The sequence below is a fragment of the Trematomus bernacchii genome, unplaced genomic scaffold (assembly GCF_902827165.1).
Source record: "Trematomus bernacchii unplaced genomic scaffold, fTreBer1.1, whole genome shotgun sequence".
NCBI classification, from domain to species: Eukaryota; Metazoa; Chordata; class Actinopteri; order Perciformes; family Nototheniidae; genus Trematomus; species Trematomus bernacchii.
This window is the reverse complement of record NW_022987710.1, coordinates 1,274,315-1,302,201: the sequence shown is the minus strand read 5'-3', so window position 1 is coordinate 1,302,201 and position 27,887 is coordinate 1,274,315. Positions and strand designations below refer to the sequence as shown.

General features: G+C 39.8%; 1 protein-coding gene across 3 annotated transcripts in view; it reads right to left on the bottom strand.

The window, feature by feature from the left end:
• Positions 1 to 3,701, bottom strand: part of ano1a (anoctamin 1, calcium activated chloride channel a) — a 77,395-nt gene extending 73,694 nt beyond the window's left edge. For 2 of the 3 annotated variants that reach the window (XM_034140936.1, XM_034140938.1), the window contains exon 1: positions 3,557 to 3,701. The gene's annotated coding sequence lies outside the window, so the exon portion shown is untranslated. Of the gene's footprint in view, positions 1 to 3,036; positions 3,099 to 3,556 lie in introns of all 3 variants that reach the window. The other variant, XM_034140937.1, reaches the window with a different exon arrangement.
• Between the last annotated feature and the right edge of the window lie 24,186 nt (positions 3,702 to 27,887).

Sequence of the window (27,887 nt, the reverse complement as noted above, 5' to 3'; positions counted from 1 at the left end):
CAGAACTGTTTTCAGGGACTGTGCACCTTTTACACAGACTTCAAGCTGAACTGGAGTCTTGCTATCCAATGGGAGACTTTATTATCAGGTCTTTTTTTATCAAACTATTTTCATTCCTTGTAATGTAGATTTGTATTGTTTGTGTTTTTGCAGCTGACGTAAGAGTGTCTTGCTTTCAGGTCTCCCTCCCAGACCGTGATCTCAATGAGACTGCCTGATGAGAAAATAATAAATAAAAGTAGCACTTATCTGCATTTTAATGTCAAAATCTCCTTTAATGGGCTCACTGTGATGTTGCTCTCACCATGCAAATATCTGTATTAGACCCAGTGCACGTGCGCTATCTCCTGAACTAACCAGAGGGAATTTAGGGACATGCATGACAATTGGAAAATAGAGTACCAACAGCTCTATGTTCTCCCTACTGCACACATATTGGCCATCATATTCCTGCGTTTCTTGCCAAAGCTCTTACCCGGCTCCTCGGCACTATCCTCCCCATCATCCTGTCGCTCCATCGGCTCTAAAAGGCGCCCTGAGTCCCGGTGAACGCGGTCTACAGCATCTATCCGTGCGTCCGTGTGCTGCGGGGCTTTCTGCGCTGTTGCATGGAAACGCTGCCCGAGAGCCACTAATTCATTCTTTAGGAAAGACCGTCACAATTCCCTGTGTGATCTGTCCAAAAATAAATAACTCCTTCAATTGAAACGACTGGATTAATCTATTTATTTTAGTTCATATACAAAAAAAAAGATTACAGAAGCTCTGGATAATCCCTGCCTAAATATCATCATCTGTCACAGTGAGACTTCTATGCTAACACATCTTGTCCTCGTGTGAGGACGCTCTCTGTCTAAATGGGATTATCCCCTCATAGAGCAGAGAGATAACGCGCAGGGAAGCTGAGCGAAAATGGTGCCAAAACTGTCTAGAATGGTGGTGCGTTCAAGTCCCATAGGAAAACAGCTAACATTGGCTTTCCTCAGAGATTTCAGTTTCAGGTGATAAACTGAAACTGTTTAACTGGATATTTCTACAATAATTGTGCAGGGATGCTACTTCTATAACGATAAGGATTGCAATATTCCTAGGTCATGTTAACCATTGGCATAAAACGCCATGGTAAGGGTCGGGACAATTCTTTGACATGACTTCACCTTTTAGGTGTAGTTACACTGTAAAATATGACCATGATTTCACAATATTTAGCTGTAATATTTTACAATAAATTACTGTTTTACCACTTTACAGTCTTTACCTGTAATGTTCACAATATAATACTGTAATTTTGAATTTCACAGGGAAATCAATGCAGGCACAGTTAATTACTGTGAATGTACAGGATAAATGATTACCAGGATTTCACAACATGTTACTGTATTATTTCATAGTAAAATACTGTATTCAGACCATCCTCTGTGATAACACAACAAATTAAGATTGCTTTTATTGCTCTTGCTTGGCTTTAAATACTAATTTCTTTCTTTGGTGCAGGTTTTACTTAAATTGAAAGGGGCACCGCTGCATGTGCCTTAAAATAAACGATGCAACATATAAATCTATGTAAAATTGAAATTGTTGTCTTGGCTTATTGTTTTCAGGTGCTTCCTGGGCATTAATCCTGAGACGGGCTCGAAAGCCAAAAAGAGGCATGGCAATTTAAACCCCCATGTCAGCACATTCTTCAGAAAAATGGTTGACTTCGAGTGGATGTCTGTGTAGACACATTTTTCTTCTTCTATTTTTCGGATTGATTTGATAAATGAGACTGTTGTGGTGGCTGGTGGGGGTAGAGAAAAGAGAGTTTAGATTTCAAAAAAATGCCTCTACTACCATTCAGCAGAGAATTAACCACAATTAGAGCTTTGAAAATCCCTTAAGATTGTTCGATAACACTTCCTCTCATTTCAGGGTCTTTTCGGGGGACGTGGATAACAAGATCCAATCATAACATGGGAACGTTTTTAAAAGTACTTTAATTGTGCATATTCTTCTTTAATTCAGACATTAGTTTTTGGGGTCCAAAAAGGAAGTAATAATTTAGTTATTTTAGCCAAAGCATTCAATAGAAAAATGTGTTTATCAAAAACGACATATCTTGCTGCATATCTGAACGAGGTAACACTATACTGAAATCATTTAAAATCCAAAAAGTATTATATCTTTGTATTTCAATTCCTGACTGGCTCGCTTTTCTGGATCTTTTGTTCATTATTGTTGGTGCATTTTGCAATACAATTCTTCAGGAAACAAGAGTCATGCAGGAAGTGTGATTCAATCACCTGTCAAATATTACTGGTTATTAATATTTCTGAAAATCCCAATCTTCACTTTTCAATATGATGATAACACACACAAGGAACCCAGTGTTTTTTGCTTACTAAATCTGAACCATTTTATTTTTCATGCATTGAAGGATGTGTAAATAATTAATCAGTGGCTGAATGTAAAACAAAAATGATGGGGAACTAGTCTTCCAGGTACTTTAAATATAACGTGTGAACGTGTGGTTATTTCCTACGGGTTTGAAAGCAGCATTGGTCTCGAGCATCACTGCACCAGCTGGTGCCGCCCACTTGCGCTCGGGTCCTCCAGTAGGCGCGAGGTGGTCAGAGCGCACGTGCGCTCGCTGTAGTGGTCTCTCGTAAAACCAAATCACAGCAACGCGAGAATGAAACACACTGATAGCTCTCAAAATATGACTTCAACCACTTTGAGCAGCAGTCTAGCATCAATATGAAGCAAGTTCATGAATACAGCTGCTGAACAGTAGGTAGTTGACTCTGATACCTCTATTAATGCATGCGTTGCGTTGAGTGTTTATCAATCCTGTACATGTGTATGTATTTCAGGGGTAGGCCTAGTGTTCTCTAAAAACGAGTGAAGACTGAACATCCCCTTGTGGGATTAATAGTGTTTATTCGTTTTATATGGAGAACACAAATGTCCTAAATGTCTCTCACGTTCTGTTACATGTCCCAATAGCAAAAGGCACTATATACATGTTAAATGATTCCTGTCCCTTTATCTGCATACCTATCTTTTTACTGCCCGCCTGCTGTCACTTGGAGGACGCGCTCCTTCTGTTAGATTTGTATCTGCAGGAAAGGAAAAGCACATCCACTCACACCAACAGTGAGTGTATGATAAATAATGCGCATTTAAATCATGCTGTGGAACATAGTGGCCACATCATATATACAGCCTTTCCCACGCAGTATTCATCATAGATCGAGCGATGAGTAGACCCGGCTTGGCACAGTCACACACACGGGGAAACCTCCTCGTGCACACTGCGCCTCCGGACACAGCGCGTCAAAGAGGCTTTACGCAAGCGCGTAAAGGGAACTCCCAAATAAAGTCCTCTCTGTTTTTAAACTAAGGTTCACAATGGCACACCAATTCATCTTCTTGTCACAATTACGGTGCAGCACATCTAATGAAAGGTGTCCACCGTGTACACGCAGAGCAAATGGATGAGAGAGAAGTCAAACAAGCGCAGGTGTCGGGTACATTTAAAGGAGTGCTTTGAGAAGAATATGAAATGGGTATTTACCTTTTCTCCAGAGTTAAAGAGCAGCCGTTCCGATGGAAAGCAGAACGATAGGTGCAGGGTTTAGCCAGGTAACACTCTCCACTCACCTGGGGGCAGATAGGGCGGAGGAGGAAATGTTTCTGGTCTCTTCAGGTGAAGTCTCTCCGCCCACGGTGAGGCTGCGGGAGAACGTGAAGTCATTGGAGGGTTATGCAATGTGACGATGTAAGTAAAAACACGGGAGTGCTGATTGGTCAGGAGCCAAAAGATAACAAAGTGGACATTAAACATCCAAGACACACCCTGTAAGATCCGGAAATGCGCAGCTGGGTTTTATTGTGGGATTTAAGAGATCTGCAGGTATATTTCTTATGTTAATGCACCCATCCTGACAATCTTTAAGTCTCCTCAGGTGAGGCAGACATTCCCATGCAGGCATGTGTGGACTTGCATTAGACTGCCAGGAACGTTCACACACCCCTCCTCTGAACAGTCTGAGGGAGAAGGAGTCTGAAGTCACAGGAAAACAAAACATTTTAATAGATATGAGTGGGAAATGAATGTGTGTGTGTTAGCATGTGGCAGAGCAGAATCTGTCTGACTAAAGCAGTCAAACAACATTAAGGCCTGCTGGTTTCCATGTTCCTACACATTCATATTTACATATTCAAAGTGTGGCTGCTGCTGTCTTCTGAGAACAAAATGTGGGACTTTTACACTTTTATGTTCCACTCTGATTACATTGTCTTAAATAATACACCTCAGTATAACATATTTTAATATCTAATTTGTCTTGTTTATCGGCATTGCATTGGAAACACTATGTTTTACAAAAGTAATGGAAAGTAATCAGGTTGCATTACTTTTATGTTTTGATACTCAGATTAGGTGACTGCATGATTTTACACGTAACTAGTAACTGTAATGGGATACATTTGAAAAGTAACCCCAACATTTACACTGAATTTAAACGTGGGAATAAAAGTGACTCTGCTGGTCTGGAAACAGAGATCTGGGCCCCTCAGGCCCCTCAGATGGATTACAACAGGTATTCTGGATCAGATTGCTTATTGGGGATTTTATGATTTATATTATAATAATACTTTTTGGATACTTCTGTAAGTATTAGAGAGGAAAAAGTCGTATTTTATAACTGAAATGTCTGGTATAGGATACTAGATAGTCCAACTAACACTAAAAACAATACAACAGATGATGCGCCAGTATAATCCCAAATCAGCTTTATAACTGAATAACATATCCTTTGTTGAGCAGAATACATCTGATCTATTTTCTAAAGAGTTAGCTGAGGCTCCTCATCCTCCTGAGCTTGTTGCATTATTTCATAGCACATAGTGTGAGGACATTTCTTCTTTTCAAAGGAACACCATCAATTGAAGGAGTTTCCTCTTAAATCATACATATTAATATGTGGAAGGCTCGGCTGTGATGTCATACATTTTGTGAACAAGCTGACAGACCTCCCTCATGTCACCTGTATGTCTCCTGTATTCAAAAGTAGGCAAATATCTGTCAGACTTGGAATCAGTTTGGTCACTCCTCGCAGAGCCTTTTGACTAGATTTGAAATGATAAAGACACCAGACTGAACCTCAGAATCAGAATACCTTTTTTCGGTCTACAGTGAGGACATTTACATTGTTACAGCAAAATTGAAGATAGAGGCAAAAAATAAAACACTATTAGGAAGGGCATGCACATATTATATAAAACAAAAAAAGTTTCACAACAGGGGTGTCATAGTTATGTGTGGGGGTCTTCCAGGAGGTTGTAAAGACTGACTGCTGCAGGAAGGAAGGACCTTGATATCTTACCAAGTAATAATATAAAAGTAGAAATGTGTTTATACTTACAATTTGAAAAGTTTTTCTGATGATCATCAGCAAAGAGGTTGCCTTTTTTTATTTTTCTGAGGTGCACATGTGTAATTAATATTAGTATTAGTAGTACTTGCATTAGCAGTAGTTGGGGTAGTAGTAACGTTTATCTTTATTATTACTGCTGCTAATACACTACGGTTTCTACTTCTACAACTGATTCTGTAGTGCTATACTTTATTAGTTCAGAAAGCTTTATTAATACCCAATTGGGAAACATTGTTTGCCCCAACATCAGCTCATACAGTGCAGACAATAAAGACACCACATGCAAAGTACTCAACAAATACAATTACACTGTGCAACAAATAAGTGAAGCCACCACCAAATAGCATGTTGAGATTTGATTAACAGCTGGAAGATGCTATATTTCAAAACCACATGTGAAAGTTTCATTAAAAGATCTGACCACTGCTATAAAAGACGGTTATTGATCCAATGGGCCACAGATGCTTTAATGTTCTGATCCTGTTATGTAACAAAAGCCCTTTTTAATATGATAGTGGTTCTTCTCTTTATCATCCATAGAGATGAGGCCTGCACAACAAAGCACAGCAGGCAAGAGGACTGGCTAAGATTCCTGATACAAAAAAGAAGCTGCTGAGTCTGGACCAACCCTCTTTGGAACACAACATCACTTCTCTGCTGCTATTAGTTAGTTCAGTCAGACAACTCACGTGTTTCTTAATATGTTTATTATAGCACCATAGTTTGAGTTTGGCGTCTAGGCTCAGGCCTCATCACTCCACAGATTTACAAAGAACATTGAGTGATGATTAGATAACTATCCCCCGAGCCTACAGGTGGAAGCTGGGGTGGAAGCTGGGGTGGTGGTGGGGCAGGCGAGCAGCAGCAACATGAAACACAGCAGCAGGAACATGAACGTAGCAATAGCAAGTGAACACAGCAGTGGCAGCAGCAGCATAGCGAGGCAGAGGCAGGAAGACCTGGCAGCTTAAATAGAGCGGCATGTTTAGGAGAATGTGTTTGGTTGGTTGTAAGAGGGACGAGGTGCGTCACGTGTTAATATATCAATAGCCGCGTTCACACCAAGTACTTTGCCGTATTTAGTGCCGGCACTCAGAGCCCCGGCACTTATGACCCCAGGGCATTTAGTACAGATCGCGTTCACACCGGAGTACTTTTCCCTGAGGGAAGATTACGCAAATGAGCCGCTGACGTCACTTCGTCTTCTTCTGCTTTGGGTTTACTGGCAGGCAGCAAACAACTTCACGGCGTATACTGCCACCCGGAGTCCCCGGCCGGAAGTCCCCGGAGTTGGGGACTGGCTTCAGTAGAAGCTGCTGGGACTCCCAGCAGCTTCTACTGAAGCCTTCCGAGTAAATCGCCAGAACGCCGACACCTCCTCATCTCCACCGCTCCCATGTTTTGTTTTGTGTTGCCATAAGTTAGTCTCTCTGCGTTTGTGCGCTGGGCGAATGCTAATGCTAATAATGCTAATGCGAGGATAATACAATGGCGGCTCTACAAAACATTTCAGAGTTGTACGAGGCGTGGTTTGCAATTCGCCCAGCCAACCAGAACTGGGGCACTTTTTTCCCCCAGGAAAGTACGATCTCTCAGCAGGCACTAAAAATGGGGGTAAAAGTTCCCGAGATTAAGTGCTCTTTTTGGTATGAACGCGACATAAGGGGTACTAACCGAACTAAACGCAAAAAGTACAGTGAAAAGTACTCCGGTGTGAACGCGGCTATTGGTGCTCGAGTTGACTGCCTGAACTAGCTCGCAGGCTTCGCCCCATTTATGGTGCACTAGGAGTGTTTAAACTGATAGAAGTCCTCCTGCAGTATACACAGAGGTGCTGAAGCCACAAGATCTTTTTGCAGCTGAGGCATGAAAGACAACTTCAGCCAGAGCCGCGTTCAGGGTCTGGTGTGGAATTCATCACAAACTTACTGTCAGATGTTCATACAAAATATTCATTTCCTGCATGTAGCTGAGGGAGTCGGGGGAAGGTGTGCTTTTAGAAATTTGACATGTAGAGTTATCCATACGTCTTGGGCAATCCATGATTCAATACAAAAAGAGTGCATTTCAGTAACCAAACCTGACCGACACTGAGTGGTTCAACAGAGAAGAAGCTTCAGACAACAGCTTCAATGTGTTTGGCTTCGTGCCGCTCTGCTTGCTTCTCCAAACAGTGACGAATCAAGAGCAGGGAATGCTGTTTGCAAAACATTTCCCGAAAGGGTGTCATTGTGGACACTGTGGGGGGGGGGGGAGAAATCCAAGCCTCCCCTTGCTGCAGGTATGGGCTGAGCTAAATCCACCTATTGTGTTTTCACTAATAGCAACACCTTCATAGCCCTGGGTGTTGTTTTACACACCACACCCTAACCCACGCAGGACTCTGCAGACAGGGAGGCGGCCATCACTGAAACACCGACAGGTTCTTCAGAATCAGAGTGGGGTTACACACAGGGATGGGCTTTGGTGTGAACACACAGACACAGAGGAATACATTGTGGAAAAGTAGTAATTTTACAATAATAACAACGATTTAAAAGACTATTATAACAAATTAAATCTAGAACTAAGTAACGTAAAATATGATAAATACTCTCCTTTATTTGCAATAAAAAACACAAGTTAAACAAGATTTGCTCGCAATGTAACACAAGTGTCTGAGGAGGGGTTAAGAGCCAGGGTCAGGAGGGGTCCTGGCCTTGTTGTTGAGGCAAGTATCAGACGAGAAGAAGCTGTTCGAGTGGCGGTGGGTTTTGTTTTTTAAATATTTAAAATATATAATAAAACAAAAGCAGCACATCTTCACATTTAACCCTGTAAGGCCCACGGTTGTAATTTTACAACATTACTTTAAGCTATCCTTAAAGACTACATTCACATAGTCAAAAGGTCCTTTTGTTCAGCCTCACGCTATTGGGTAGTAAATGTGCCCTCTGGCCATACACTCACACAACTTCCGAATCTTCAAACGAGCAACATTTCTTTTTTTTGGTGATTATTACAATGTCTAGAACATGTATACATATTTAGTTTTTGTGGAATACATTCATCAAATTTGATTTTGAGCAGCTTACTGTATGTCTTTGTTGTAATATTACAACACTGGGTCAGTGTGGTAGTCAAAATAGCATAAGCACCTGTCATGGAGATTGCCCTTCTTATATGTTCACATATGGAAATAAAACACAAATAGAAATATAATGTCTTTGATAATTCACTATAACTAAGTTCTAAATGTGTCCTCTGTTAAGATTTTGAATTAAGACCAGAATTTAATAAATGAATACATTATTTCTGATAAAAGTATGTGAAATGATATCTGTAGCAATATTTTAAACTCTACTTGTATCTTATCAGTTAATTAGTTACAAAAATACATTTAACTCTGGTTCTGGCAGAAACAGTTCTTTCTTAGGTGCTGTTTACATGAGAACACAAACGGTTGTATCCGCTACTTTTCTTTTTTGTATAGCCCGTTCGTTCACACGAGGCCGTAACGGAAACGCGGAAACGGACCCCGCAAACGATAACGGGTCCCAAGGTGGATAGATCTGCAAACGGAACACTCTGGGGGGCCAAACGGCTCAGTGTGTACGCCCTATACCAGTGGATTTTAAAGTGTGAGGCGCGCCTCCCTTGGGGGGCGCCAGAGAGCTTCAGGGGAGGCGCAGCGTGAGAAAAAAATAACGAGAAACAGTGAAATCTAGCTGGTTAATTTCAGCTAACTTTATGCGAGCGGCAACATGCAGTGTCCGATCGTCCGGGACGTGTTATTCATAATATCGGACAAATACATCTTTCTATTGACGTGTCCGACGGACAAGTGACGTTTTTCGCCCATACATGTTAGTTTCGGTTCTGCTTGTCGATTCCTAAGGAAATGCATCTCGCCGCTTTCTGTACTGTTACGGGGCGGGCGGGACTTGTAGCACAGTGGCAGGGTTGGGAAGAAAAACTCGGTTCCGAGTAAGAACAAATAACAATTGTCCGGTCCCGGGAATAATAAGAGTTGTGAGGAGGACAGGAGGCGGAGGCCGAGGCCCGCAGACCGCAGCTCTCTCTCTCTATACTCCGTATCAGCTGATTGCTGCATGGTGCAGCTCAGCGTCTCTCTCTCTCTCTCTCTCTCTTTCTACACACAGCGGCTCCGCTGCCCGTAGCCTCATCTTTGTCAACCTTTCTTATGTTCTTTCTTTAACACGTAATGAAGGTTATTAAAGGTAGGGTAGGTAAGTTTGAGAAACCGGCTCGAGATACACTTTTTGTTATATTCCATGGAATGCTCTTAACATCCCGATAGCAATGAATATCTTAAGTGCTTTGACAAAAAATCCATAAAAGAATGTCATCTGTGGAAGCCGTAGTACTGTAAAAAGCACGACCAATCATTTTAGCCGGCCTGGCTAAAATAACTGGATGGCCTACCTGCCTGTCAGCCTTCCATCTGTGCACAAACTTATCTCGTGCCCTCATTGGTCATGTGCGCGTTCGTGTGTGTTGGAGGAGGGGCTCTATAAGGAAGTGGCAGATTTTCTCCGGTTGTGTATTTTCAAATTCTAGCGATCTCGAGCCGGTTTCTCAAACTTACCTACCCCACCTTTAAGCGTTTTAGCTCCTGTGTTGTTAATATTGACCGCCATTTCCTTTATGAAGTAAAGCAGCCTCACTCCCAGGTCGGCGTATGTTGACGTTATGTCAAGGTCCCCTGTGGTCTTTTTCCAACGCAAGGGGGGCGGCCCATTTTCAACTTTCCCGGGATGTCCATAGGCTTCTTGAGATCGCGAGCGAATGCTTCCTGCCGTGGGCCATTCTCTGCTGAAGCATACGTTGCGAGACTGCATTGCATTAAAAACATTATGCTCTCTATATATTGTCTTTATTATGCTTTAAACAGTGTCTCGGGCTTTGGCTATAGGGCGGCTCAAAGTCTTTTGTCCGGCCGTTGTGAAGACTGCTTTGTTTATTGTCCTTGTTTTTGTTTTAAATAAAGCATATTCAATCGAGACATGCCAAACATGTGACGTCATATGACGCGTCGCATCTGCGCACAGGGAGCAGGGAGACCCCGAGATCCGTATTCCCCGTATTTTTTAAATAAAGAGATTTTCAATCACGGGCGCGCATCAAACGTGTGACGTAATGTGGTATTAAAAGTATTAAAAGAGGTGAAAATCACTACAAGTCTGGGCATGTTGAGAGCTGTACATACACACAAGGGGAGTCAGTCGGTTCCGTAAGAGCCAGCATGCGGGATTCTGGGATTTGTAGTCTTTCTAGTTGCGTATTTTTCATAGTCTTATATTTCAACAGTTTTACGACAAACTGTGACTTTTTTTACATGGAAATTATTATTTAAGATTGACAAACATCATATGTGTAATTCGTGGCACAATTCAAACGGGATCGAAAGATAATCTTTCTCTCTCCATTGACTTCAATGCATACTTTTTCCGAAATAAGGTCCCATGGAGGAACCCGGAAGTTTGACGGACATTACCCACAATCCTCTGTTGCAACAGGCAACAGCTTCGGTTCATGTTAATTTACAAACTCTTCAACTACAACCGTAGTTATATTTAAAAACATGTTAGAAGGCCTCACGAAATACTTTAATGTAAATGTAAATTTAAATGTGAAGGAATGTGTGTATAACAAAATACATAAACGAAAACGAAACCGGAAACAGACGTAGGCAAGATCCTCAATGCACGCTGGGATTTGGTGTTTATGCGATGTGAAATCCGAACACATTTTTTAAAAATAGAATAATACTTTATTCCGAGTGTGCTTGCTTTTCTCTTTGAAAGTCATCACATAACGGCATTGTAATACACAGTTCGGTTGCATTAAATATTACATATCTGCCGTAGTTCACTATTTATAGAGCCCTGATGAGAAGACTTCTAGAGAAACAGGAAGAACTGCCGCCAAAACTGAAAACGTGACGTGGATCATAAATATATAAGCAATAAAACAACATCTTACATTTCTTTTCACACAATATGTCTCCTTGCAGTATCAACACTAATTCGGCTGACTTTTATATTTGATCCAATTGGTAGATAGGCTGTATTTACGCCATAACGGTGCACAGCTGATAGAAAGGGACACCTACTGGTTAAAGCACGTTATTGCATTTTATAATTGTATTATTAGATATTAATAGGATCCCTATAAAGTATATTCTTTACTCGTCGTTATTCTCTACTAATAGTTAATTAAAGACTGTATATAATGACTATTTTGCACATCCCATTCACGATTTCAAGATTTTCTAAGGTTTAAAAAATGTGTTCGGATTTCACATCGCATAAACACCAAATCCCAGCGTGCATTGCGGCTAAACCATCCAATCATCGAGCTGAGGATCTTGCCTACGTCTGTTTCCGGTTTCGTTTTCGTTTATGTATTTTGTTATACACACATTCCTTCACATTTAAATTTAAATTTACATTAAAGTATTTCGTGAGGCCTTCTTACATGTTTTTAAATATAACTACGGTTGTAGTTGAAGAGTTTGTAAATTAACATGAACCGAAGCTGTTGCCTGTTGCAACAGAGGATTGTGGGTAATGTCCGTCAAACTTCCGGGTTCCTCCATGGGACCTTATTTCGGAAAAAGTATGAATTGAAGTCAATGGAGAGAGAAAGATTATCTTTCGATCCCGTTTGAATTGTGCCACGAATTACACATATGATGTTTGTCAATCTTAAATAATAATTTCCATGTCAAAAAAGTCACAGTTTGTCGTAAAACTGTTGAAATATAAGACTGAAAAATACGCAACTAGAAAGACTACAAATCCCAGAATCCCGCATGCTGGCTCTTACGGAACCGACTGACTCCCCTTGTGTGTATGTACAGCTCTCAACATGCCCAGACTTGTAGTGATTTTCACCTCTTTTAATACTTTTAATACCACATTACGTCACACGTTTGATGCACGCCCCTGATTGAAAAAATATTATTTAAAAAATACGGGGAATACGGATCTCGGGGTCTCCCTGCTCCCTGTGCGCAGATGCGACGCGTCATATGACGTCACATGTTTGGCATGTCTCGATTGAATATGCTTTATTTAAAACAAAAACAAGGACAATAAACAAAGCAGTCTTCACAACGGCCGGACAAAATACTTTGAGCCGCCCTATAGCCAAAGCCCGAGACACTGTTTAACCTGTTAAGCCCGAGAGACCCCGGTACCGGGGCACTGCCGCAACATCTTGCAGGAAACAGTGTCTGAGGGCATGTTCATTTAATAAACTGTGAATGTTTTATATCCATGTAACGGGAAGAAACTCATCTAACTGATCCTTTTTTTTTTTTTTTTTAAAAGAAAACCCACAATGCTAACACTGAGCCTCTGAATTAGCAACGAGCGAAAAATGCTAACAGATTACTGCACCGAAAATCACTCACAAAACCTTATTATTTATCTTTTCTCCACATCCATGACATCGTTTCACATTGTGAGGTGACACAGAATCGATGGGTACCCTCATTATCACTGAATTATACGAAATCGCGACGTTATAAGCAAAAACAGACATCAAAACATTTGATGCTAGGTAGCTAAAAATGCTAACAAGGTTACCTTGGCTCTGTAGTCTCTCCAAAGTGGTCTTCAATGGCATTAAAATGATAAAAACGCTGCTGAAGTTAATCCATAGGTTAATCCAATGTGTCTGTGTCCCTTTGACATGATTTCTGATAATCCATGAGCAATGAGACGGATAATCCATGCTTTTCCGTTTCGAGATGTCAGAGCTAGAGTGTAGCTTCACTCTAATGCAAATGTTTGTTTCACAATGAGTGTGTGTGGGGGACTCCCCCTTCGATTCTATTGGCTCTAACGGTCAGAAAGAGGTGTCAACCATCATAATCGACCAATGGGTTCCAGAGATATGGGAAAAAAAAACATTTCCACCCAAATCAACTCAGAGGTGGAATGTTTTTGGCTAAACCTCTCTAAAAAGGTCAAATGTCACTTGTTTTGCATCAATCTTGATACAGGGTACTTATTATATGTTGTACTTTGGATTCCTAAAGCTTTTAGTCTACCTTACCATCATCCAAGGGTAGTTTTCACTATAAGTAAAAAAGAATTGTTGGACGGACACTATAATTTACAGTTTTTTACTATGTAAAATCTGAATTTTCTTTAAAATAAAAAACATCTATATTGATTCTGACGTATCTACATCCAACTCACAGGTTTATCATTACTTTGAGAAAAAAGATTATTAATGCAACCCTTTTAGAAGGGAAAATATGGTCATTTGTTCTGGGAATGTCATTTTCGAGCCTGAGACCTGAAAAACAGGCTCAGGGCTTAACAGGTTAAAGCATAATAAAGACAATATATAGAGAGCATAATGTTTTTAATGCAATGCAGTCTCGCAACGTATGCTTCAGCAGAGAATGGCCCACGGCGGGAAGCATTCGCTCGCGATCTCAAGAAGCCTATGGACATCCCGGGAAAGTTGAAAATGGGCCGCCCCCCTTGCGTTGGAAAAAGACCACAGGGGACCTTGACATAACGTCAACATACGCCGACCTGGGAGTGAGGCTGCTTTACTTCATAAAGGAAATGGCGGTCAATATTAACAACACAGGAGCTAAAACGCTTAAAGGTGGGGTAGGTAAGTTTGAGAAACCGGCTCGAGATCGCTAGAATTTGAAAATACACAACCGGAGAAAATCTGCCACTTCCTTATAGAGCCCCTCCTCCAACACACACGAACGCGCACATGACCAATGAGGGCACGAGATAAGTTTGTGCACAGATGGAAGGCTGACAGGCAGGTAGGCCATCCAGTTATTTTAGCCAGGCCGGCTAAAATGATTGGTCGTGCTTTTTACAGTACTACGGCTTCCACAGATGACATTCTTTTATGGATTTTTTGTCAAAGCACTTAAGATATTCATTGCTATCGGGATGTTAAGAGCATTCCATGGAATATAACAAAAAGTGTATCTCGAGCCGGTTTCTCAAACTTACCTACCCTACCTTTAATAACCTTCATTACGTGTTAAAGAAAGAACATAAGAAAGGTTGACAAAGATGAGGCTACGGGCAGCGGAGTTGTTCCCCTTGCGTTGGAAAAAGACCACAGGGGACCTTGACATAACGTCAACATACGCCGACCTGGGAGTGAGGATGTGTTGCTTTGGCACTGTCCTCACATCCCCGGACCCCCAGACTCGGAGGAGCACAGGGATGTCAGTATTGTTTATGAAGCAGGGTAAAGAAAGTAAATTATTGAAATGAAAATACTATTTATTTACTTTTACAAACAGTGAGTAGCTGGGCAGCTGCAGCATGTGTATTGCAGGACATGTGTTGGACAGACAGACTGTGTAGTTGGACTCTGTCTCACAGGCAGGTTGCAGTGTAACATCAGAGAAGACTGGGACTCAGCACAATAGATTCAAACACACACACAGAGACGAGACAAGAAGAGAGAAACAGTCGGAGTAATTTCAAATGGCGTGCTCAAAAAAGAGAAAGGTAGACAACGAAAACAGAGCATTTAATTACATTTTCTCTTACTGGACCTCTTTGAAATGCAATTGAATGCCCCTGCATTATAGCAACAACAACAATAATAATAATAGCAATAATAATTGGGAGGGGGGGCGCGGCTGTTCTTATGTTCTCTGAGGGGAGGCTCACCTTTCCACACTTTGAAAACCCCTGCCCTATACGATCATTTCCTGATAACGATGAAGCCATAGCCAGGGGTGCACACAACTTTCTCAGATGAGTACCTGGAGTCAGTACAGCGCTTCGCGATTGTCTACGGGGGGGGGGGGTGGTAGTGGAGTACAGAGCTTCGTGACCGCGGAGCGTGTGAACGTTGTGATCAGCTGTTTTAGCGCAGGGCTGCTGTACAGACCGACGTTAACAGCAGCCGGAGACCGACTCTGTCGTCCGGTGATCTAACCGCCTTCTGGAAAAGCTTCACAAGTACGTCGGTACGCAAATGCGCTTTGTGACACAAGTGACGGTACGCATTTCAGATTGTTGCCGCGCATGCGTACCTGCGTACCAGTTATGAGCACCCCTGGCCATAGCCCCACCTCTCCCCACCTCTGCTGCTCACTGCTGTAGCATGGTCAGTAGCTACTGCTACTGCTACTGACCATGCTACAGATGTTAGTGCAAAATCTACAGCTCGACCATGCTACAGATGTTAGTGCAAAATCTACAGCTCGACCATGCTACAGATGTTAGTGCAAAATCTACAGCTCCTCTACCACAACCATCAGCAACAAGTGGACATGGAGAATTACATGAACTACATGTTGCTAAATCCACCGCGGAGCACAAACAGAAGGGCAATCATGGCAACCATGCTCGGGGGTCTTCTTCGCTGCTTTTGGTGTATTTTGTTGCGGAAGTACAGCGCCACTTACAGGCCCGGCATATGTACGACAGCGTCTCCAGCGCTTTCGAGCGGTCTTGTGTGAACGGAAGACTTTTTTGATATCGTATTCGGTTCGTTTGCGTTTAAATGGGGTCTTAAATGTGTTGGGACACACTTTTAGTATGATAATTAGCCTGTTATCATTAGCCAGACAGCATTGTGTGACTTGTTGAACTGGTTTACCTGCATGTATGGGTCAGTGTTAATTTCGTCAACGAAAACTATGACGAAAAATGTTCGTCAACAACCTTTTTTACATGACTAAGACGAGACGATGACGAGCTAAAAATAGATTCTTGATAACGAAAATTTGACGAAATGTATATTTAGTTTTCGTTGACGAGACGAGACGGGACTAAGGTGTTAATGGTGGACTATCGGACATTCAAAATGCAGGGTATTTCCCCCCAAGTGTCCGTCTTGTCTGTCAAAATGCATCTTACATTTCTAATAACTTGCAATATCATTATTTCCGCTCTCTTCACTCCAGAAGAGCGATCTCCCTCTCTCTCTGTATGCGGGGGCGGGGCCTAACAGACACGCTGCAGCGGCAGAGATCTGCCGGGGACGGAGCGTTCAGAGAGTATAGAGATACTCTACAAGACTCGATGTGGACAAAGCTCGTTTGCCATGTTTTCGCGTTAGCGCGTTGACACGAGTAGAGTAGTCTGTCCAAACAGCCGGCCAAAAGGCGTCATATTCAGTCGGAGAAATGCACAATTTTCAACTTCCTTAACTCGTAGCTCTGTTGCCCCAATTACGAGTAACGTTATCACATCAGGTGTGCAGAGGTGGGAGAAGTACTCAGATCTTGTAGCTAAGTAAAAAAATACCATAGTGTAGGAAGAGTTCCTCAAGTCAAAGTATGCGAAAGTAAAAGTAGTCATTGTGCAGATTGGTTCATTTCATAATAATATATATGATATGTTTATAATGATTGATCATTAAAGTGTTCTCAAAGCTGGTAAAGGTGCAGCTAGTTTGAAGGACTTTGTATACTACAGGGTAGCTTGTGAATTTACTAAAGTCTGAGTTAACACTTGATTATATTTCACATCATTCATCCACATCTGTAAAGTAACTAAAGGTATTAAATACATGTAGTGGAGTAGAAGTACACCATTTAACTATGAACTGTAGTGGAGTAGAAGTACACCATTTAACTATGAACTGTAGTGGAGTAGAAGTACACAGTAGCAAAACATTTAAATACTCCAGTAAAGTACAAGTACCTCAACATTTTACTCAAGTACAGTACAATATTTTAACATAATTATATATATTTCATTTATTTCACATTTAAATAAAGCAATTAATTCGGTTAACAATTTGTTAGTTTTTTCCTTTAAAAAATAACAAAAAGTAAATACAAGAATACCGTTAAAGTACCGGATCGATAAGCAGTATTGATAAGACTTGTAGTACCGTAGAAAACCTTAATGATACCCATCCCTAAATATTACACAAGTAAAGTGTTAAGAGAGTGAAATGTTGCTTTACGAATTTCAACACTTGATGCTGTCACCTTGATTCCAATGTCAGAAACCTGTATTTGCCTAACTGAATTGGTTTAAAGAGAGAAAACATTTTGACTAAAAGTTGACTAAAATGTAATTTTTCATCGACTAAAAATAGACTAAAACGTTTTGAGTTTTCGTCGACTAAAACTAGACTAAAACGTTTTGAGTTTTCGTCGACTAAAACTAGACTAAAACTATGAAGGATAGAAATGACTAAAATGTGACTAAAACTAATAACCATTTTCGTCTAAAGACTAAGACTAAGACTAAATCAAAAACAGCTGCCAAAATTAACACTGGTATGGGTGTAGGTATTCCTTTTATTATGATAATAGGCAGGATTGTGTGACTGGTTGAACTGGTTATATGCATGTGTGGGTGTAGGTATTGCTTTTATTATGATAATAGGCACTGCTACCCCCGCGACCCGACCACGGATAAGCGGGAGAAGATGGATGGATGGATGGATGGATGGATGATAATAGGCTAAGCTAGGTTGACTCAAGTATACAATGTAAATAGGATTCAGATACTTGTTGCATCGGGACACCTGGAAGGGGGTGGTGCATGCATTCCTTTTAGTATGACAATAGGCCAGACAGAATGAACACTTGTCCCTCCACCCTATCTATTCCTTCAGGTAATCTATTACAATATAATTAGCATATGTATTATTGATACATATTTATTAACTAGAAAATGCATTTCCTGCAGAAAATGCGTGCAAATGCTGTAAACTGTGAACATTTGTTGCTGAATTTAGCTGAAAATGCAGAAAAAGCTGAATATTTTATTAGTTGAATGGTCTCTGTAGCTGCTTTTAGCTACAAAAACCAAGTACTGTAAGTGTGTTGCTGAACTTAGCGGAGAAATGCAGAAAAGTGAAATGATTTGAATCAAATTGTTACAGCTCAAATGCATTGCAATGACTTTGTTGAAAACTTGAAAGTGAAATGTTAAACTGGAAGAGTAGGACAAATTGTGGAGAAGCTTAATATTTAAAAGGAAAGGTTTAAAAAAGGTATAAACAACAACATGTATAGCCTCAATGTCCTGAAATAGCTGAATAAGTTAATAGTTGAATGGTTTCTGTAGCTGAAAGTAGGCTGAAGGAGTTAGATATGAAATGTAAGTAGTAGTGAATGAAAGTGTATTAAGAAGAGAAAAGAAAGTAAAAAGGCTTTGAAAAGCATCAGAATATTTTAACTGTAAACGTTTGAACTAACTTGATGGCGAGTGATCTGTCACCATGGCAACGGCATTATAATACGCTTAGATGTGTTGAGGGCTGCATCGTAACCAAACCTGTGAAGTTTTAGGCCGTTTGGAGCATTTTCACTGAAGTTATGAGAAAACCGTGTTTCATGGTGAGCTTTGTGTTGCCATGGCAACGGCATTTGAATAAATCTCAAAACTGTCACGTAGATGTCTTCACGGCTGGACTGTTAGCACACATGTGAAGTTTGAGCACTTTTTGACCATTTACACAGGAGTTATAGCAATATCGTGTTTTATGGCGAGGGATGTGTTGCCATGGCAACAGCTTTTGAGGAAAACTCACTATTGGCACATAGACATGTTGAGGGCTGGACCATTAACCATTATCTGAAGTCTGGTGCTGTTTTGACCATTTTCATAGGCGTTACGACAACATCGTGTTTTTTGGCGAGGGATGCGTTTCCATGGAAACGGCCTATAGTGAGATCTCAGATTTGGCATAGAGCTGTTGAGCCATGGAGAGGTGATATACAAGTGAAGATTGGGGGACGATCGGACCGTGTCCATTGGAGTTACAGCGACATCGTGTTTTATGGCGAGGGATGCGTTGCCATAGTAACACCACATTAGGTAACATCAGATTTGATGTAGAGCTGTTCAGGGCCACAGTGTTAACCATCATGTGATGTTTTGTGGCGTTCTGAGCATGTCAGTTGGAGTTATGACATCATCGTGTTCCATGACACAGGTGTTTATATTTGAGCTAACGTCGTTATGAAACACCTGCACTTGAGCCCAGAGATCAAAGGTTTCCATGGTGATGTGTAGTAATCAGTGAGAGGAGAGCCTTTCCATTGTTCTGAATGAGAGATAAACCTCTTACATGTGAACGTTTTGTTCAAGAACCGTAACAGATATCGGTGACATTTCAACGCGTGAAGCATCTCAAGGACCTTGAGCATCTGAAGTGTGCTTTTTGTGTACTTTCGGGTTAATAATGTGTGACGTCCGCCTCTGCTTTTCCGACAATAGAAACTGTTTTTGGGACTACCATTGTATTCATATTTAATAAATGACTATTCATAACAAATATGACTGATGTGTGATTATTCATGCTATATATTGATATAGGGCTAAGCAATCAATCCTGCAAATCAACCCTTAGTTGTTCAATATATTTATTCAGACAATGTGAGTAGAAATACAGGAATTCTGCTCCCACCTAAGCCCAACGTTGCAATATTACAACATTTCCCTAAAAACTTACCAAAACGTAAAAAATGTGAAAACTCTTTCATTTCTGCTCCAGAGGCTCCCTAAAACAACATCTGAAAGGTCAAAAAAATACATTCTAATGTTTTTCTATATTTGGGCTTTACAGGGTTAAGAAGGAACTGTGAATTTTTATTTAACAAAAAACCTTTTAGCAGTTAACCCACCCATGGTTTTAATTACTGAAATTCAATGTTGGATGGTTTAATATAAACCAAATAATCATATTTTAAAGGTTTTTCCTAAGTATTGTGCATCAAAATCAGAATTTATATATTAACTAGTATATCTGTTAAACATATATAGTTGAGTAAAAAGTAAAACATTTGTTCCAAAATGTAGCAGAGTGGAAGTATAATGTGCTATAAAAATGAAAATACTAAAGTAAAGTACAAGTACCTCAAATGTGTACTCAAGTATTGTGCAGTCAAAACAGTCCAAAGGTCAAGTTTATTTTTCTCTCCGTAGCACTATACATCAACATTTAATAAAATACATTTAGCTAATACGGTTTATTTTATCACCAAAAGAATGCAAGAAAAGTTGAAGTAAACTGTGAGAGGATGATAAATGTGTGTATGGGGTCGCTAACAGAGAGAGAGGTCAGGCTCCACAGCTCTTCACTCTACACGAGCACTCTCAGGTTTACCTGTGAGTGATGCAGCGTCCCACACATGCATATTTGCGAGGAAAGTCTTTGTTCCTGCTGTCACCACAGGTATTTAGAGTATATTCCACCCTGTGAGTCACAGCTACCATGTTTGCTAATGCTGGTGCCAACAAGTCCTCCAACTCATACGACCAAATAGGTCGATTGTTCAAGCGCTTAATACGTCCTATAATCACGTTTTAAAGTTTTCGACCTCTAGTGCTCCCGTTGATTGCAAACGTTACAGAGGGTCGTTTATTCACACATAACCCTCTCTGTAAAATCCTAAATTGTAGGATAGTTTGGCCATTAAAATGCTTTTTGATTCGATTTCTAGCGAGAAGTGTATATTGTACTTTTAGAATCCACATCCAGTCGATATGTAGGATCTATAGTTTGATAGATATTACGAAGATGATTTGAGGTCTCGCCAGGAGAACGTGTATATGCGGCAGCTTCCATGTAAAGTTACGGGGTGAAAACAGTATTTCCGGTCTCAACGTTTTCATAATAAAACCAATGATCAAATGATTTAACAGTGATATCTGCAGTACTCATCCACTAAAAAACATCAGTTTATCCTTGTTAATTATACGACATTAATTGGTTTAAATTGTGTACAATGCTTTTGTGTTTTTCCCATAGGTTTTTCTCTTTCGATTCTGAGAGACACATTTCTTTTTTCAGAGGTTTTGATAGGCTAAAATATCGAACTACACCCATAATCCTGGATGTTTTAGCCGCAATGCACTTCGGGATATGGTGTTTATGCGATATGAAATCGGAAAACATTTAAAAAAAAATAATAATACTTTATTCCGAGTGTTCTTGCTTTTCTCTTTGGAAGTCATCACATAACGGCATTGTAATACATGGTTCGGCTGCATTACATATTACACATCTGCCGTGGTTCTTTATAGAGCCCTGATTAGAAGACTTCTGGACAAACTTGAAGAACTGCCGCCGAAACTGAATACGTGACGTGGATCATAAATATATCAACAATTAAACAACATCTTACATTTCTTTTCACACAATACGTCTCCTTGCAGTATCAACACTAATTCGGCTGACTTTTATATTTGATCCAATTCGTAGATAGGCTGTATTTACACCATAACGGTGCACAGCTGACTTGTAGTTTTTAAAGATATTACTGATTTACTGAACTACCTTTCCAACTCCTCATGCAATTGACTGTTACAGGTCTATACAGGTTCATGGTACAATGCATAAGCTTCAAATCGAGAGACTGAAACTGTATTTTTCTTTACCGTTCTGTTTTAATTTCACAATAAATGTAATAGTAATATTATGTTTGATATTATTATGTTTTATTAACTAGACCACTGGTTTTTTAACCCGCACCGCCTAGTGGTTAAAGCACGTTATTGAATTGAGTTGTTGAATAAGTTATATTTGATGAAAACATTTAAATATTAAGAGTAGCCTACATACAAAATAGGGGGAAAGTAGAAGGCATGATAGAAATATAGAATAGAAAAAATCAAGAAGATGCTGTAAGTGATCTCTACAATAAAACAGTTTAGTGCAGGACGTCCAAAGATATTAATAGGAGGATGTGCAAAGCAGACAAACTAATAAGGCTTTATTTAAACATCAAAGAATACTTTAAGTTAAGGTCTTCTTTTGAATTAGAAAAAAACGTTGGGGGTATCAACAGATAAATATTAAGTCTGACAAAGTACTTAACGTCTAATATATTGCATAGTTTATTTTGGCACTTGACAATCACCTTCCCTGAATTTTACTCAGGTGTAACTAAAGTCTGATTTAAGGGTTGTTTATATTTCACATCATTAATCAGAATCTGCAAAGTAACAAAAATAAATGTAGTGGACTAAAAATACATAGGGGCTGGGCTGGACCCGTCCGAGTCCAGTTTTGGATAGTCTGCCGTGGTTACATTCCATTTCAAAGAGCTGTTTGACCTTGTCGCACTGCTCCAACATCCAATCACAGAGCTGTAGTGTCTTCGGAAACTCTGTAGTGTCTAAACTCCGAAAAAACAATTTGTTTCTCCGAATCGAAGATTAAAAACACAAAAGCATTGTACACAATTTAAACCAATCAATATTGTGTAATTAACAAGCATAAACTGATTTTTTTTAGTGGATGAGTAATGCAGATATCACTGTGTAATCATTTGACAGTGAGGGGAATACTTCTGGTTTTATTATGAAAACTTCGAGACCGGAAATACTGTTTTCACCCCGTGAGGGTTGACGCTAACTCACGGGGACTTCGCCTCTCTATAGAGTGGCGAAGTCCCTCCCCTTCCGGTGGACCTCCATGGGACCTTATTTCGGAAAAATGATGTATTGAAGTCAATGGAGAGAGAAAGATTATCTTTCGATCCCGTTTGAATTGTGCCACGAATTACACATATGATGTTTGTCAATTTAAAAGATAATTTTGCAAGTAAATAAAATATATATATGTCGTAAAACTGTGAAGTAACACTTTTGTTTGTGTGAAACGCTCAATGAACTACATCTCCGGTCTCGCACAATAACACACGTCACCAAGATGGCCGTCACTGCTGTCTTGTCAAAAAAAGGATTGACTACCCTCACTATGAATGTCATGCAAAGCTGCCTGCCTTCCTTTGATTCTCTCTGAACTGCCTGGTCTTTTTAATGTTTAATGTCAACCATTTGTGCAGATAGCATGAAGTGCAAAAGATCGCCGATGCTAATGTAGTGTTAGCGTTAGCCTTTCTCCCCTGGGCTTAAATTGTGTATTATAGAATGATCACACCGGTGTGACAGTACTCTTCAAAGGGTTCACGAAATATGACTACTACTCTTACTGTTTAACATTTTGGGTTACTTAATGTTACTTCATGTTAAGGCTAATAAAAATGACAAGGCTGTAATGCTAACTAACGTGCTAGCTACTAGCTATGTAGCTAACTTGATCAAGCCACTCCTGGTCCTTTCATCAGACGGGAAGCGAAAGAACGAGCAAGACCCATTGCTGGTATGATAACAACCTGGTACTAAGCACACAGGCATCTTGTTAAAGTTATCTTATCTTAGCCAGCGCCATATAGATAGATTCTATCTATATGGCGCTGATCTTAGCTATCTCTTAGTGGAGGAAAACAATTGTGACATCACTTACGTGACTCTGGGATTTGTAGTCTTTCTAGTTGCGTATTTTTCATAGTCTTATATTTCAACAGTTTTACGACAAACTGTGACTTTTTTGACATGGAAATTATTTTTTAAGATTGACAAACATCATATGTGTAATTCATGGCACAATTCAAACGGGATCGAAAGATAAGTTTTCTCTCCCCATTGACTTCAATGCATAATTGTTCCGAAATAAGGTACCATGGACCGGAAGTAGATGGGTTGTGACTTCGCCACTCTATTAAGCTGCTGAACAATCGACCTATATGGTCGTTTTTTGTAGGAGGACAGGCTGATCCCACTGCTGAAAGAGTAGTAGCATCTGAACCCTTCATGAGGGGGGGAGGTTACAGTACCACAGCACAGTTTACAGAGCGGCTGACTGCTGGCAGAGCTATCACAAGGTGGATCCCATAAAAAAATGTGTTTACAGCTAGTTTGTAATGTAGCTAGTAGAATGCCCCAGGTCAGCTGGAAAACAGGAAGTGGTCGCCATATTTGTTCCCATGTAATGCATGCTACACAAAAGTGTAACATGTTTAAACTTTAAAAGTACCTTTGTTTGTTTTTGTTGTTTCTTGTCAGAATCATCAGAATTAGAAATACTTTAATAATCCCAGGTGGAAATTGTTTTTTCGTGACAGTCGTTCCATTTTAGAATGAGTAAAATAGAATAAAATATATTATTTTAAAAAAGAAGAAAAAGTTAGAAATTCAACAAAGAGAAAATAAAATAAAAATAATTTGAAATAAATGAATGTGCCAGCATATTGACTGGGTGTGATTTAATTGTTCATATCCAAAGCAGCCAATCAGAATAAAGAGGCTCCTGCCTGAAAATGCTTAATAAAAAGGCAGGTTTCCTTATCAATAACATCTCTGAGCAGAGGACACACTTTTGATCCAAAATATCTTGGTTTCTTATTTTCTAAGGTCATACTGTTCTAAAGTCTTACATACTACACAAGTAAAAAACGTTTTATTGATATTTATTTTTTCGCTTTTATTTTTCTGGCATTGCATTTGATAATGCTGTACAGTAAAGTAATCAGGTTACATTACTTTTGCATAGTGATACCAAGATTAGGTTAGTGATTTACAGGTAACTAGTGTAACGGAATACATTTTTAAAGTAAGCCAACAACATCTGAATCGTTTAGTACTGTTGCATTTTGCAGCATATAAACACCCCCATTTCTCTATGCAAATAATGTCTTTCTGTGTGAACGTACTGTACAAACATGCACACACAAAAGAGTTGGCCGACTGTCGGAGTGAGGAAGGTGTGAGTGTCTCACCTCTGTGTGCTCACATTTCTCACCACAGAACAAATTGTGCTCTGGACCTTTGGTGGAAATGTGAAGAGGAATCCTTGGACCTCCACTCAATATGTGTGCCAGAAACCTTTGAATCCCAAATCCACCCTCGTAGTGCTTTACTCAATGTGACTTTGAGTTGAGTGCATTCATTTAGATCTTTGTTTCATGCTGTTTCTTGCCCTGTCAACACTGGACACTGATACTGCCAGATATTTCACAACATTTAGAGCTGTTAAATGAGCAATATTGTAATTCTAAATCATGCCTCTGAATCACAAACTTGTTTTGCCTACAGCATAACGTCTGATTTATTGTTTGTCTTTCAGTTTGGTGCTCAACATTGTTTTGACTTGCCTGATGTAATGATGATGATATGAGAAAGTAGTCAGTCAAATAATAACTAGGGACCAAAAATGCTAGTTGCAGCCTTGATTTCAGTCCCATTATCTTCCCAGGTGTTTCTCTCTTTTTTTACTGCGTAAAAATAAAGAAATGAAAGTGATGCATGCGTGGATATTTTGCACCTGCCCATCTTCAGCCTGCTGCAGTAGAAGGTGTGTGAGCAGATGTGCAGCATACTCTGCATAAACAGATGAATACACATCTGATGATCCCTCTCAGAGGTTCCTGCACCGTTCTAGGAAGGCAGTAGCACAAAGATTACATCAATATGCACAACTAGTAACCTGTTTTCAGGGTTTGGAAGCCTACTAAAAAATATATTCCGTCTATTTTCCTTTTAAAAAGATATCATCAGTCACCTATTTTATATATATACCAAAACTAACCAGATAACTTTTAGATTTCGTCAATATCCACATGTAACATAATCCTGCTAATAATACATTTTTGAGAAATGTAACAGTAATCTCATTACATTTTTGTGTAATTATGGGAACACAGTTACCTTTTTTTTGGTCCTGATTATGTAATCCCGATACATGTAATCCATTACTCTCCAAGCCGTACTGTTTTAATGTCTCGATGTGCCACTTCCTGACATCTTACACTCACCATATTTCCTTTGATGGATCTTTGATTATGAGTGATGCCTATTAATATGTGGCTAAAATGGAAAAACATCTTCATTAATGCTAAAACTATTTTGGAAAAGCTTTTGTTAATTTGTTAAGTGGTAATTACTTATTATGTGATTATACAATGAAAGATTGGATGACCCCTTTGACTTAATTTGTGCTGCTGGGCTGCTGATTGAAAAGGATTGCTCCTACAAATCAAACCAAATCCCTGTATGAGGTTATTTATAAAAAGAACTGCCAGGCTGCAGATGACACACACTGAGAGGCAGAGTGAGGGGGCTGGGAGAGAGAAGGGACCCCTAACCCTGCTTCTGAGGATCTATACCATTTCCTGTTGTGATTCCAAAGAGCAAGCTGTCTTAAAGCTGCAATTCTGCAACTTCTCTGACATGAAACAACCTGTCACTAACTAAGTGATCAGTCTGTGGTTCTGTATGGTCATGTTTAAATCCCCTGTTTGCATCAAGCTAGCTTATCTAGGGATGTTGCAACGATATGGGGCATATACCATGGTGTGGTGAAACAGGCCATGTGAGGTAAGAATAGATCTTTCACATAGATCACTGTCATTGTTGTTTTCTTATTGCAGATTCCAACATGTGTTTACCAAGAGTGTAAGCTTAAAAATAGAATTTACGTTAAGTTAAATGGCAGGAACACTGATGGACATTTGACCAGCCGAGAAAGAGAGCAGCACAACTTAAGCCCCTTTCACACATTCACTGCAGCCCTTACAAAGTAAAACAGTAAAACGCTGTGAAGCTGAAGGGAGCTGCGGAGTTGGTGATAATTCTCTGTGGTTCAGACATTACCTGGTTGAGCTGTAGGAGGAGGATTAGGGCAACATGAGAACAAATGTAGGGATGTGACCAAAAGTCTTTTTAAAAGGTCCGAATTTTGAGGAAAAAAACAATAATATATTTTTTTCTGAACATCTCAGAACTTTAATTCCGAATTCTGACTTTTTCCGAACAATTCTGAGAATAAAGTTAGAACTACATTTTTAAACTTTTGGTCTCATCCAATAAAGGTTTTCTCATGTGGCCGTAATCCTGTTCCGTATTTATGTAAACAAATAAATAGCCACATAATTCAGAACAATCATCGAACAGACTCCTGAGTACACTCTGCATAATGATTCCAAATGGACTTCATTAGTAGAGGAACTAAGACCCCTTAAAGTTAAGGTACCCCTACCTGAGGTAGAACAAAGCACAACCATGTTTTTTCCTTACTTTATTATGTCTAGTTTTTTAAATGGATGTTTGTATAAAATAATTTTACTGCAAAATTATTATTTTTTGGACAATGTTTGGAACCTTCCCATGATCAAGAAAAAGTGTAGGCCCTTCTTAAGGGGGCCATGTTGTTATCACATGTATTTCTGGAAAGAATGATCAGTCACTAATTTGGACCAGATGTTCACAGAAAGGCATTGCATACAATAAAGGAAAACATTCTACCATTTTTTGTAATATATACATTTATCACACATAACTCCAAAAGGTATTGTAAGACTCATATGCAAGGTCTCAGTGTTTGTTATTTATTAGATGGTATTTTTCATGTATTATAGTTTTTTTGGACTGCCTACAGCCACAACAGGTATGTCCTATTTTCTGTCATTTTTAAAGTAAGGAGTCTAATCACCCATAAATGTAATGTTTTTGTACCAGAGACTATTGTCTTTTAATAAGATATAGGTTTTCACTTCACCCTCTGCTGTCACCAGCTTCAAGGAGCTAACCAGTGCAGCCAAAACGAGCAGCAGAATGTGGCCCAATGGGTGAACACGTGTGAAGGGAAGGACACAAACTGTGGATAAAGAGATCAAAATATATAACACTCACTACTTCT